The sequence below is a fragment of the Tenrec ecaudatus genome, chromosome 15 (genome assembly GCF_050624435.1).
Source record: "Tenrec ecaudatus isolate mTenEca1 chromosome 15, mTenEca1.hap1, whole genome shotgun sequence".
Lineage (NCBI taxonomy): Eukaryota > Metazoa > Chordata > Mammalia > Afrosoricida > Tenrecidae > Tenrec > Tenrec ecaudatus.
Genome location: NC_134544.1, coordinates 77,414,462 through 77,424,787, shown reverse-complemented (window position 1 = coordinate 77,424,787; position 10,326 = coordinate 77,414,462). Strand labels below are relative to the sequence as shown.

The 10,326-nt window shown below is 42.5% G+C and overlaps 1 non-coding gene across 1 annotated transcript; it reads right to left on the bottom strand.

The window, feature by feature from the left end:
• Positions 1–6,481: 6,481 nt before the first annotated feature.
• Positions 6,482–6,589, bottom strand: LOC142428344 (U6 spliceosomal RNA). The gene has a single exon (XR_012780265.1). It is a non-coding gene; the product is annotated as a U6 spliceosomal RNA (small nuclear RNA).
• Positions 6,590–10,326: the final 3,737 nt, after the last annotated feature.

The window sequence follows — 10,326 nt, the reverse complement described above, 5'->3', positions numbered from 1 at the left end:
ATTCAAAAAGAAAAGGTCTCCATCATGAAAACTATCGAACTAAATAAACTATGCATGAGTCAAAAACCAAAGCGAAACAATCAAACAAAAAATTAGGTAGTACCAATGTGTTTGACTTCTTTCTCTGGGATGAAAATGGAAGTGGCCCTGAAACAGGCCCTTGGGTTTTGAACGTTGTGAGGCTGAAGGTCAATTTACTTGGAGCTGGTGTAGTGGGCGTTGGCCCTGGTGCCCTCGGCCATGGCGCGCTTGGCCAACTGTCCAGGTAGTAGCAGGTGCACAGCTGTCTGGATGTCCCAGGCGGTGATGGTCGAGCAGTTCGGAATATGTAGTTGAGGTGCCTGGTGGGTGATGTGCACTAAGGTGTCATTGGTTTGTGAGTTCACGATGCCCATGGCCCTGGACGAGATGCTGGAGTCCGCGTGGAGCTACTTGAGCACCTTGTGCACATACACAGAGTAGGTCACCTCACTCCTTCGCTGGCATTTCTTACTGTGCTTCCTTTGAGCCATAGCTGCAGCCTCCTTGGGGCCCCTCCTCGGGCAGGCAGGGACTTAGTGGGGTCAGGTGGGTTGTTTGACTGGGACAGTACACCTGGAAAAGGTAACGCAGGCGTGCTAAGGCGAGCTCAGGGAGGACAGAAACTCTTGTGGAGCAGAAGGGCAAAAGTTTGCTTAATCTTAATTTTCAGTACGAATACAGACCATGAAAGCGGGGCCTAACGATCCTTCTGACCTTTGGTTTTTAAGCAGGAGGTGTCAGAAAAGTTATCACAGGGACAACTGGCATGTGGTGGCCAAGCATTCACAGTGACGTCACGTTTTGTTCCTTTGATGTCAGCTCTTTCTATTGCTGTGAAGCAGAATTCACCAAGCATTGGATGATTCACCCTCTAATGGGGAACGTGAGCGGAGTTTAGACCTTCTTGAGACATATTAGTTTTACCCTAATAGGGATGTGTTGTTACCATGGTAACCCTGCTCAGAAAAAGAGGAACTGCAGGTTTTCATTGGGTGTGTGTGCTTAGTTGAGGAGCCAATGGGACGAAGCTGCCTTCTCTGGGATTAAGACAGACTCTTAAACTGCAGGGAGGATAGGACACGGCCAGGGAGCCTCCATTGGGCTTGGATAACCTCCAACTCTGCTGGCCTGGGCTATGGCTGTCTGTGGATGCCAGTCCCCACTATGCGCTGGGACCAAAACGGTAGCAGCCCCCTCACCTGCCTGTCACACACCTCGTGTTAGTGGTGATCCTGGTGCTAGAACATTGGTAGACAATCTGCTTTTGGTCAGGGTTTCCTATGGAGCAGGGCAGCTCCCTCCCTGTGATCTATTGCTGCCTTAACAGGGCCTTCCAGTTGACCTCCCAAGTGGCGACAAGAAAAATAAGTCCCCACTCGGTCCCAGTGGAAGGGGACAAGGCTCCTAATGGAGGTGCCCAAGGCGCATGTACACATCGGAGCATCTCCAGCCAGTTGCCGGAATGGGACTCCTGGTCGAGCTCCCATATAGTGGTGAGAAAAATGACTAATCCCCACCTGATGCCAGTCCATCCACCTTTTGCAGCAGGAGCAGCCTGCGGTCTCAGGTGAGGGCAACAGGAACATTGATAACAGGTTATTAGTAAGTGTTCTTTCAAAACTATTGTTATGTGTGAACCCAATAACTTGTACTTAAACAAACAAAAAAAAACAAGGAAAAAATGTTTATTCATCCTATGCGAATAATGTAGTCTCTAGATGCCAGAATCTTTAATTTTCATCTATCTTACAGTTAGTCTGGAAGGGTCTCATGAAATTTTATTTTGATTTAATTGCCCATCGACCTTTAAAGCAGCCTGAAACCCACTCAACTCTCATTAGTTCCTTGTTCTGCTGGATCCTTTGATCCTCCAGCTGACCCCTCAATGTAGAGGCCTATATGATTTACACTTCCCTTGAAAGACAAAATGTCACTTACGACCGATGACTGTGTGCTGTCCTTACCCTAGAGCCCACATTCATGAAAATACTCTGCCATATGGCGGCCCGTGTGGAGCTTAGAGAATTGCTTCAGCTCGCCTCCAAAAGAATGGTATATTGAGGGGTAGGAAGTCCTCACTGATTTTCTTGTCACCTTGTTTGTTCCTTTTTTTTAACTAAAGAAACTTCTTCCCATTTTTAATAAGAGAAATAATAACTTTGTAAAAATAACTAGCACACTAGCATGTCTTTATGCAGGCCTTGGGTGTTTATTTGTGGTTTCTGGGGCTGTTGTCATATTAGCTGTCATTGAGTCAGTTCCATCTCACAGGCACTGAGTGAACAACAGAACAAAGCACTACACTCTCCTGTGCCAACCTCACAATTTAGGATGAACCCATTGTTGCAGTCACTTTGTTAATCCATTCAATAGAGGGATTCCTATTTTTCACTGCCCCTCCACTTTATCCAACTTAACATCCTACTCCAGGGACTGTTCTCTTGATAACTTGTCCAAAGTATCTAATACGAACTTTCACCATCTTTACCGCTAAGTAGCCCTCTGAAATTGCTTATCTGATATTACTTCTGCCAAGACAGACTTGTTTGTACCATCGCTATTCATGGTACTTGGGGTGTTCTTGGCCAGAACTACAACTCAACTACATTGATTATTCTTCTGCCTGCCTAATTCAGTGCCCATCTTTCGCATGCAGAGGAAGCCATTGACAATAGCATGTTTTAGTCAGGTGAACCCAATTCTCAAGGTAATATCTTTTTAAAAATCATTTTATTGGGGGCTCGTACAATTATTATCACAACCCATACATACATCCATTGTGTCAAGCACATATGTGCATTTGTTGCCACCATCATCCTCAAAACACTTGCCTTCTACTTGAGCCCTTAATATTGGCTGCTCATTTTCCCCCTCCCTCCCCATTCCCCCTTACCTCATGAATCTTTCATAATTTATAAATTATTATTTTGTCATATGTTTTACTGTCTGTTGTCTCCCCCCACCCCCGCCCTCTTCTCTGCTGTCCATCCCCTAGGGAGGAGACTATACGTAGATTCTTGTAATCAGTTCCCCCTTTCTACCTCACATTCCCTCCACACTCCAGGCATCGCCACTCTCACTACTGGTCCTGAAGGAGTCATCTGTCCTGGATTCCCTGTGTTTCCAGTTGGTATCTATACCAATGTACATCCTTTGGTCTAGCCAGATTTGTAAGGTAGAATTGGGATCATAATAGTAGAAGGGAGGAAGCATTTAAGAACTAGAGGAAAGTTATATGTTTCATCGTTGCTACCCTGTACCCTGACTGGCTCATCTCTTCCCCATAACCCTTCAGTAAGGTGTGTCCAATTGGCTACTGATGGGCATTGAGAGTCCCCTCTGCACTCACTCACATTTACAATGATATGATTTTTTGTTCCTTGATGCTTGCTTGATACCTGATCCCTGTGGCAGCTTGTGGTCACACAGGCTGATGTGTTTCTTCCATGAGGGCTTGTGTTGTTTCTGAACTAGACGGCCACTTGTTTATCTTTGAGCCTTTAAGACCCCAGATGCTATGTATTTTTATAGCCAGGCACTATTAGCTTTCTTCCTCAATGTAATATATTTCCAGCACTGTAAAGAGGTGTTATTCCCCCGTTTCATCCAATGTAATGTAGCTGTAGTTCTCTTGACTGTTACTATCACCATTTGGGGTGTTTTGGGGGGATTTTTTTTCACAAACTAACTTTTTCTGGAAGGACTTAAAATTACTCAAGCTTAGATTAAGAATGTTGATCAAGGTAGGATTCAGACCATGACAGTGTGTGTGTGGGCAGGGGGAGGGTGGGAGCTTTTTGGAACTAGAGGAAAGTTGTAGTTTTCATCGTTTCTACATCGTACCCTGACTGGTTTGTCTCCTCTCCAAGACCCTTCTGTAAGGGGATATCCAGTGGCCTACAAATGGGCTTGCAAGTCTGGCTAGACCAGGTGATGTACACTGGTACACATGGGAACTGGAAACATAGGGAATCCAGGTCGATGATCCCCTAGGGACCTGTGGGGTGAGTGGTGATACCGGGAGGACTTTGGGAGGGTGGGTTGGAAGGAGGAACTGATTTCAAGGATCTACATGTGGCCTCCTCCCTGGGGACCAGACCACCGAAAAGTGGATGAAGGGAGACGTGGGACAAAGCAAGATATGACAAAATAATAATTTATAAATTATCAAGGGTTCGTGAGGGAGGGGCCAGTGGAGAGGGTGGGAAAAATGAGGACCTGATGGCAGGGGCTTGGGTGGAAAGCAAATATTTTGAGAATAATGAGGGCAACGAATGTACAAATGTGCTTTACACAATTGATGTATGACTGGATTGTGATAAGAGTTGTATGAGCCCCTAATAAAATGATTTTTTTAAAAAGAAAGAATGCTGATCAAGTAGGTCCAACCTTGTTGTTTAACCAGCCTGCCTCAGAGCTCTGAGATTGAAACCAGGACTTAAGACCTAGGGGAATGGTGAGCCTTATATTCCAGATATTTATGACGACTGGGCATGACAGAGTCAAAGATAAATTGTGTATTTTTCTAGTAGCCTGACTTGCATGTTAGTTTTATAGGGGCACAAACATACACCCCTGTCAAATAACTGCCACTTCACAACTCCCTGACTAAGAAACTCTCGGGGGGTTGAAAAGGGCAATGCCAATGACATCAATCTAGGATATCCGACTAGCCACATCAGGCTAATGTCTCCCTACTTTATCACAGCTTAGCCTCTTCCCGTCACATTCATTTTGTGTTCCTACCCCTCCAGGATCCTGGTCGAGCAAGTTTCACAAGTGGTGCCAAGATACTAGCTTTTTCTCTCTCCCTAGAAATCCAAAACTATGGGTGAGATGTGGGTGTTATAGTGAGATAATCAGGGAAAAGGATAAAAACATGTAAAGGGGAAGAAACTGTTGGTAGAAAGGTACACAGATAGTATCAGCACTGAAATAATTGATCACACCTCATAATTCTGTAAATTTTTAAAGTACATTGTAAATGTTTTTATAGCAATAAAACTAGCATAAGAATATTGTAGCATTGAGTTTATTGACTTTGGCTTGAAAACAGATTCTTCCTGAAAATTCACCTATTTTGATAACAAATTAAAGTGTGTGGGTTCCTCTATGAAGTCAACCTTTCAAAACCTAGGCCAACGCTCAACTTAAGCATTGAACTCCCAAGGCTATACAGTAATCCAGGGTCTAATTGCCTTTCAGGAAGACCTGGAATCCATTCATCCTCTGAGACTAGGAGATACCTGCTTCCATTACATGAATGTCAATGAAGGGGACCTGACGAAGAGAAGAATGGACTCTATTAGCATAGCGTGGGCTCTGTCTTTAAAACAAATACCTCAGGTTGAATCCTAATCTTCAGCTCAGGGGCACAGGGTGGGCACTCCTTAGGGCAAGAAGTGCAGGCCAACAACCTGACATACCTAAGTGATCACTCCTCTTCTCTTTCAGGTTGCAGATTTGCCACACATACCAAAATGCAGGCCAGTCTAGGGAGCCAGAAGCCTGGGACTGCTGTCTTGCACACTTAAGCATCACAAGGATTTGAACTTCTGAATGGTTGTGAACCAAATCTATTCACCTGACTGCAAATGTCCTAGTGTCTCTGCTTTTTATTTAGAGAGTGCATTGATTTTTATTCCAGAAGCTTGACTACAAAATGGTGAGTACTACAGAAACCTAGGGTATTTGCATTATACAAAGTAAGGTCAGGTAGTGATCGCTGGAAACCTGAGGTTAGATTATAAGGTAAAAGTGTGATGGGCGGGGCACAATGGATGGAGCTTTCTGAAGCTATCTATTGCTATCAAATGCATATGTGGTTCCAAGCACTGGATAACTGTGATGGTCTTCCTTATGTGCCTTGAGGCTTGTTACATAAGGTATCAGCATCCCAGTTTGGGCCTTGGTTTTTTGAAATGTGTAATAAACTTCCTGAGTAGAGTCCAGATATAAAGGTCTACCAGAGGACATGAATTCTTAGCTCATCTAGAGTCACCATTGCTTCTTCACTACAGTTTTCTTTATTCCATCAGGCAGTGACATATTTTCTTTAGATTTTTAAAGATGGCAGATTTGGCTCCTACACTGTTGGACATATCTTCTCATGGCTTCATCAAAAGAATGAGTCTGTTTGAAATGTGTCCAGTTGGTCAATAAATGAGAATTCCTATTCCTTATATTTGTTTATGTTGATAAAAAGCCCTGAAGAAACATTCCTCACTGGTAATGTCCCTTTCTACAACAGATGAAATCCTTCCTAGGCTTGCAGTATCTTTACCTAGCCTTACATAATTAACACAATTATTGTGCTATTATTAAAAACACAGCCACTGAAGGTGGTTTATTTTGCTTGAACTTTTTTTAAAAAACAAATAATTGTGTCTCTTCAGAGGATCCCATTCATAACATATCCCATGTATTGAGGTTGATACCTCATCATCTTTACTTTTTTTTTTTTAATATGGAATGCTTCACGAATTTGTGTGTCATCCTTGTGCAGGGGCCATGCTAATCTTCTCTGTATCGTTCCAATTAATAGCACATGTGTTGCCGAAGCAAACACCATCTTTGCTTTTTAATAGCATTTGTCCTGTACTTCTTCCAAGAGACCAAAAACAAAAGATACAAACTCATTGCCATAGAAATGATTCCAACACAGAGTAACTTTAAAGTTGTGGGTAGAGCTGCCCCAGAGGTTTCTTGCACTGTAACTATGTATGGGCATAGAAACTTTGTCTTTCTCCAGTGAAATGACTGATACTTTCAAAGTACTGACCCAGGAGTTAGCTCACTGTACTACCATTGCTCCATTATCCATGATAGGTTTGTGATAAGAATTGTACGAGCCCCCTAGAAAATGATTAAAAAAAAAAACATCTCTTAATTTTCAATGAGAATTCTGCAACAGGTCTTTTTGAAGATATTATTACTTATTTTAAAAGGGACACCACTAACTTCCTTTTCTATCTCTTCATTCAGGAACATATCACTTCACATGCTCATTGTTTTTTATCCATCTTTAGATACAGCTTGATGGCACTTTTGAAGATATCACAGAAGCCCACATTTTATTTAGTCTGTTAATCCAGAGACCACAAATCTGGGATGATTTCTAAGTTCAGCCCCTTCAAGTGTCTTGTGAATAACTGCCGGCCTGCCTTTAGGAGAACACAAGTAGGTGATGATACTGGTAGTATAATCATTGAGCTTGTATTCCGTTAGTTTAACTAGTAAAATTCAGAACCATGAAAGGGAGGTCATCATGTGCTTCAATATTCTCAGTCCCTCTTCAATTCTTATTTGTCTCATTCATATGCAATCCTTGTATGAAAATCCTGTGTGAGAACTTTGTATGAATATCCTGTGTGAGAACTTTGTATGAATTTGTGTAACCATAGTTTTCCAGGATATAAGTAGCAATAGATATTGGTTTCAGCATATTTGTTAGTCTAGGTAGACTAGAGAAACAAATTCATAGACACTCACGTGTATAAGAAAAAAAGCTTTATATACAAGAACAATTGGGTACTAAGAAAACATCCGAGCCCAGTCCAGATCAAGTCCATAAGCCCAATATTAGCCCAGATGTGCAATACTAGTCCATAAATTCCTTGTTACACTCACACAGCCAAGTAATGATGGATGCAGGAAGATCACAGGCCAATGGGTGAAAAGCCTTGTAAATCCAGTGGCTGTAGAAGCACCGCAGCGCTGGCAGGGGTCTCCACATGGCTCCTATAACTCCCAGGGCTCTGGCTCCATCAGCCTTTCTCCATGTGGCTTGTCAAAAGCGATGTCTAGCGATGGGGAGAGGGCGGGGGTCCCACCCCCAGTGAGCTATTTGTCTCCTTAGTGCCTCCAAAGAGGTCATCAAGCTGCTGCCTAATTGACAGGCTAACCCCCACCCCTCTCACTCTTAAATATGTGCTTTTTGTTTTGTTTTTTTGGGGGGTTAGCTAAGTTCATTCATTTCAAACTCATAACAACCCTATACGCAAAAGAACAAACCAACGTACAATATTGAGTCATTTTCATTATGGTTCATAACTCTGAGCCCATTATTGAAGCTATTGTGTCATTCCATCTCCTCATGGGCCTTATTCTGTTTGACTGTCCTCTACTTTGCCAAGTATGATACCCTTTTCCAAGTACTGGGGTCTCTTGATATCATGTTCAAAAATGTGAGATGAAGTACCATCATCCTTGTTTCTAAGGAATATTCTGGATGTACTACTCCAAGAAAGATTTGTTTGTTCCTTTAGCCAAACCAAAACCACTAGCATTAAGTCAGTGCTGACTTATAGCGACCGCCCTGTGGGTTTCCAAGACTGTAACAGTTTACAGGAATAGAAAGTCCAGTCTTTCTCCTGAGCAGCTTCTGCTGCTGGTGGTTCATCAGTTAACCTTTACTCTGCGATCCACATGGTTAGTTCCTTTGACAGTCCATGGTAATTCCAATATTCCTCAATAGCACCACAATTCACATACAATGATCCTTTACTCTTCTTTACTCAGTGCTCAACTTTCACAAGAATATGAAGCAAATGAAAATACCATCACTTGAGTTAAACTTGGTATGAAGACATATGGCAGTAAATTTAAGTAAAGACATGGTTACCCAATTTAGCAATATTTTTGATGATTTGGATGTTGCCTGACCACACTAGAACGTTCCATTGTTTAAATATAGACTAATGTAGGTGTCATGAATCAGAAGAGATATGGCTCTGGTTTGTGGTGAATATTTTCATTAACTATCTATTTACATAGTCATTTATCCTCCTTTCTGTCTGGCTGTTTGTTTCTCTCTCTCTCTCTCTGTTGATATCTGCTCTACTATCACTGGGAATAAAAATGTCCTTGATTTGTGGCTGCATATAACTCCCAGAACAGGTTACACTCTTGTGTGGATTAAGAGAAGTCTGCAGTAGATAAAGTGAAGACTTCAGAAAAAAATCTGGGTTACCCTAAAAGCACTGTTAGCAGCATTCTTTGAGTGGGAGGAGCAGACCCAGAGGCCTCCCTTTATCCTGTTCAAGTTGATTTACAAATGCACCTCCAATATGCAAATACCTCTGGCAGCCACATGAAGCCACAGCACCCGTATATGTAAATTCAAAATCCTCATCACTCTGGATAGCCTTTTGGGGTGTCATAAATCTTATCCACATGAACATGAAGCATGTGTGGGTTTTCCTTTCTGGTGGCAACTCTGGGAGGTGAGTGCTTCAGGGATTCCTACATGAAGTCTGGGGATGCAACATCTGAGCACATGACTCTGTTTCTTTTCATCACCAGGTGTCCTGGCTCAGGTGCAGCTACAAGAGTCAGGCCCAGGAGTGGTGAAGCCCTCACAGACCTTGTCTTTCACCTGTGCTGTCTCTGGATTCTCTTTAAATAGCTATTATGTGCACTGGATTGCCAGGCTCCAGGAAAGGGCCTGGAGTGAGTTGAGGTAATAACATGATGGGAAAATATACTACAATCCATCTCTCTAGTCATGACTCAGCATCACCAAGGGCATTTCCAAGAGCCAACTTATTTATAACTCAGCTCTGAATCCTGAGTGCACAGCCATGTAACACTGATGGGAAGTCTGTGTGAGCCCAGACACAAACCTCCCTGCAACAGGCCATGGTTCCAGGACATGCACGAGAGAGGAGTCAGGGATGCTTTCTGCTCAGAAGCTGCAGTTTCCCCCATGTTTTCAGCACACCTCTAGGGATTATCATGTATACACTCTGGGGGATCTTCATGCATCTGAATGTATCTTCTTTTCATTGGAATGGGCTTTGTCTGTCTTTGACCATATATACAACAGAGTTCACAGTTATATGTCTTGATAAGGTATGTCTGCAATTGACTGTACTAACTAGAATTATTTGTTGTCAAAGCCAGAGACATTCGAAAACACCAAACACCACCACAGAGTCTATGCCAACTCACAGTGATGCTATTGTGAGTTTCTGAGACTATAACTGTTTACAGGAGTAAAAAGCCCTCTCTTCCAGGGAACATCTGGTTATTTTAAACTGTATACGAGCAGATCTCAGCCCAAAGCATAACTACTTTACATAAGAGGGATCCTTAAAGAAACCTTAATGCAAGAAAAATTTCTCTTATGAATCTCAAAGTTTCTTTAAGCAATCAGACGTATTCATACATGCTCCCACATGTATACTTATGTAATAATGTTAACTTACAGTGACCTGGATAATATTGTATGTGTTGATAGTCTTAGGTACGCTTGAGTTGGCTTCAACTCACAGAGATCCTATGTGCAACACGATGAAATGCTGC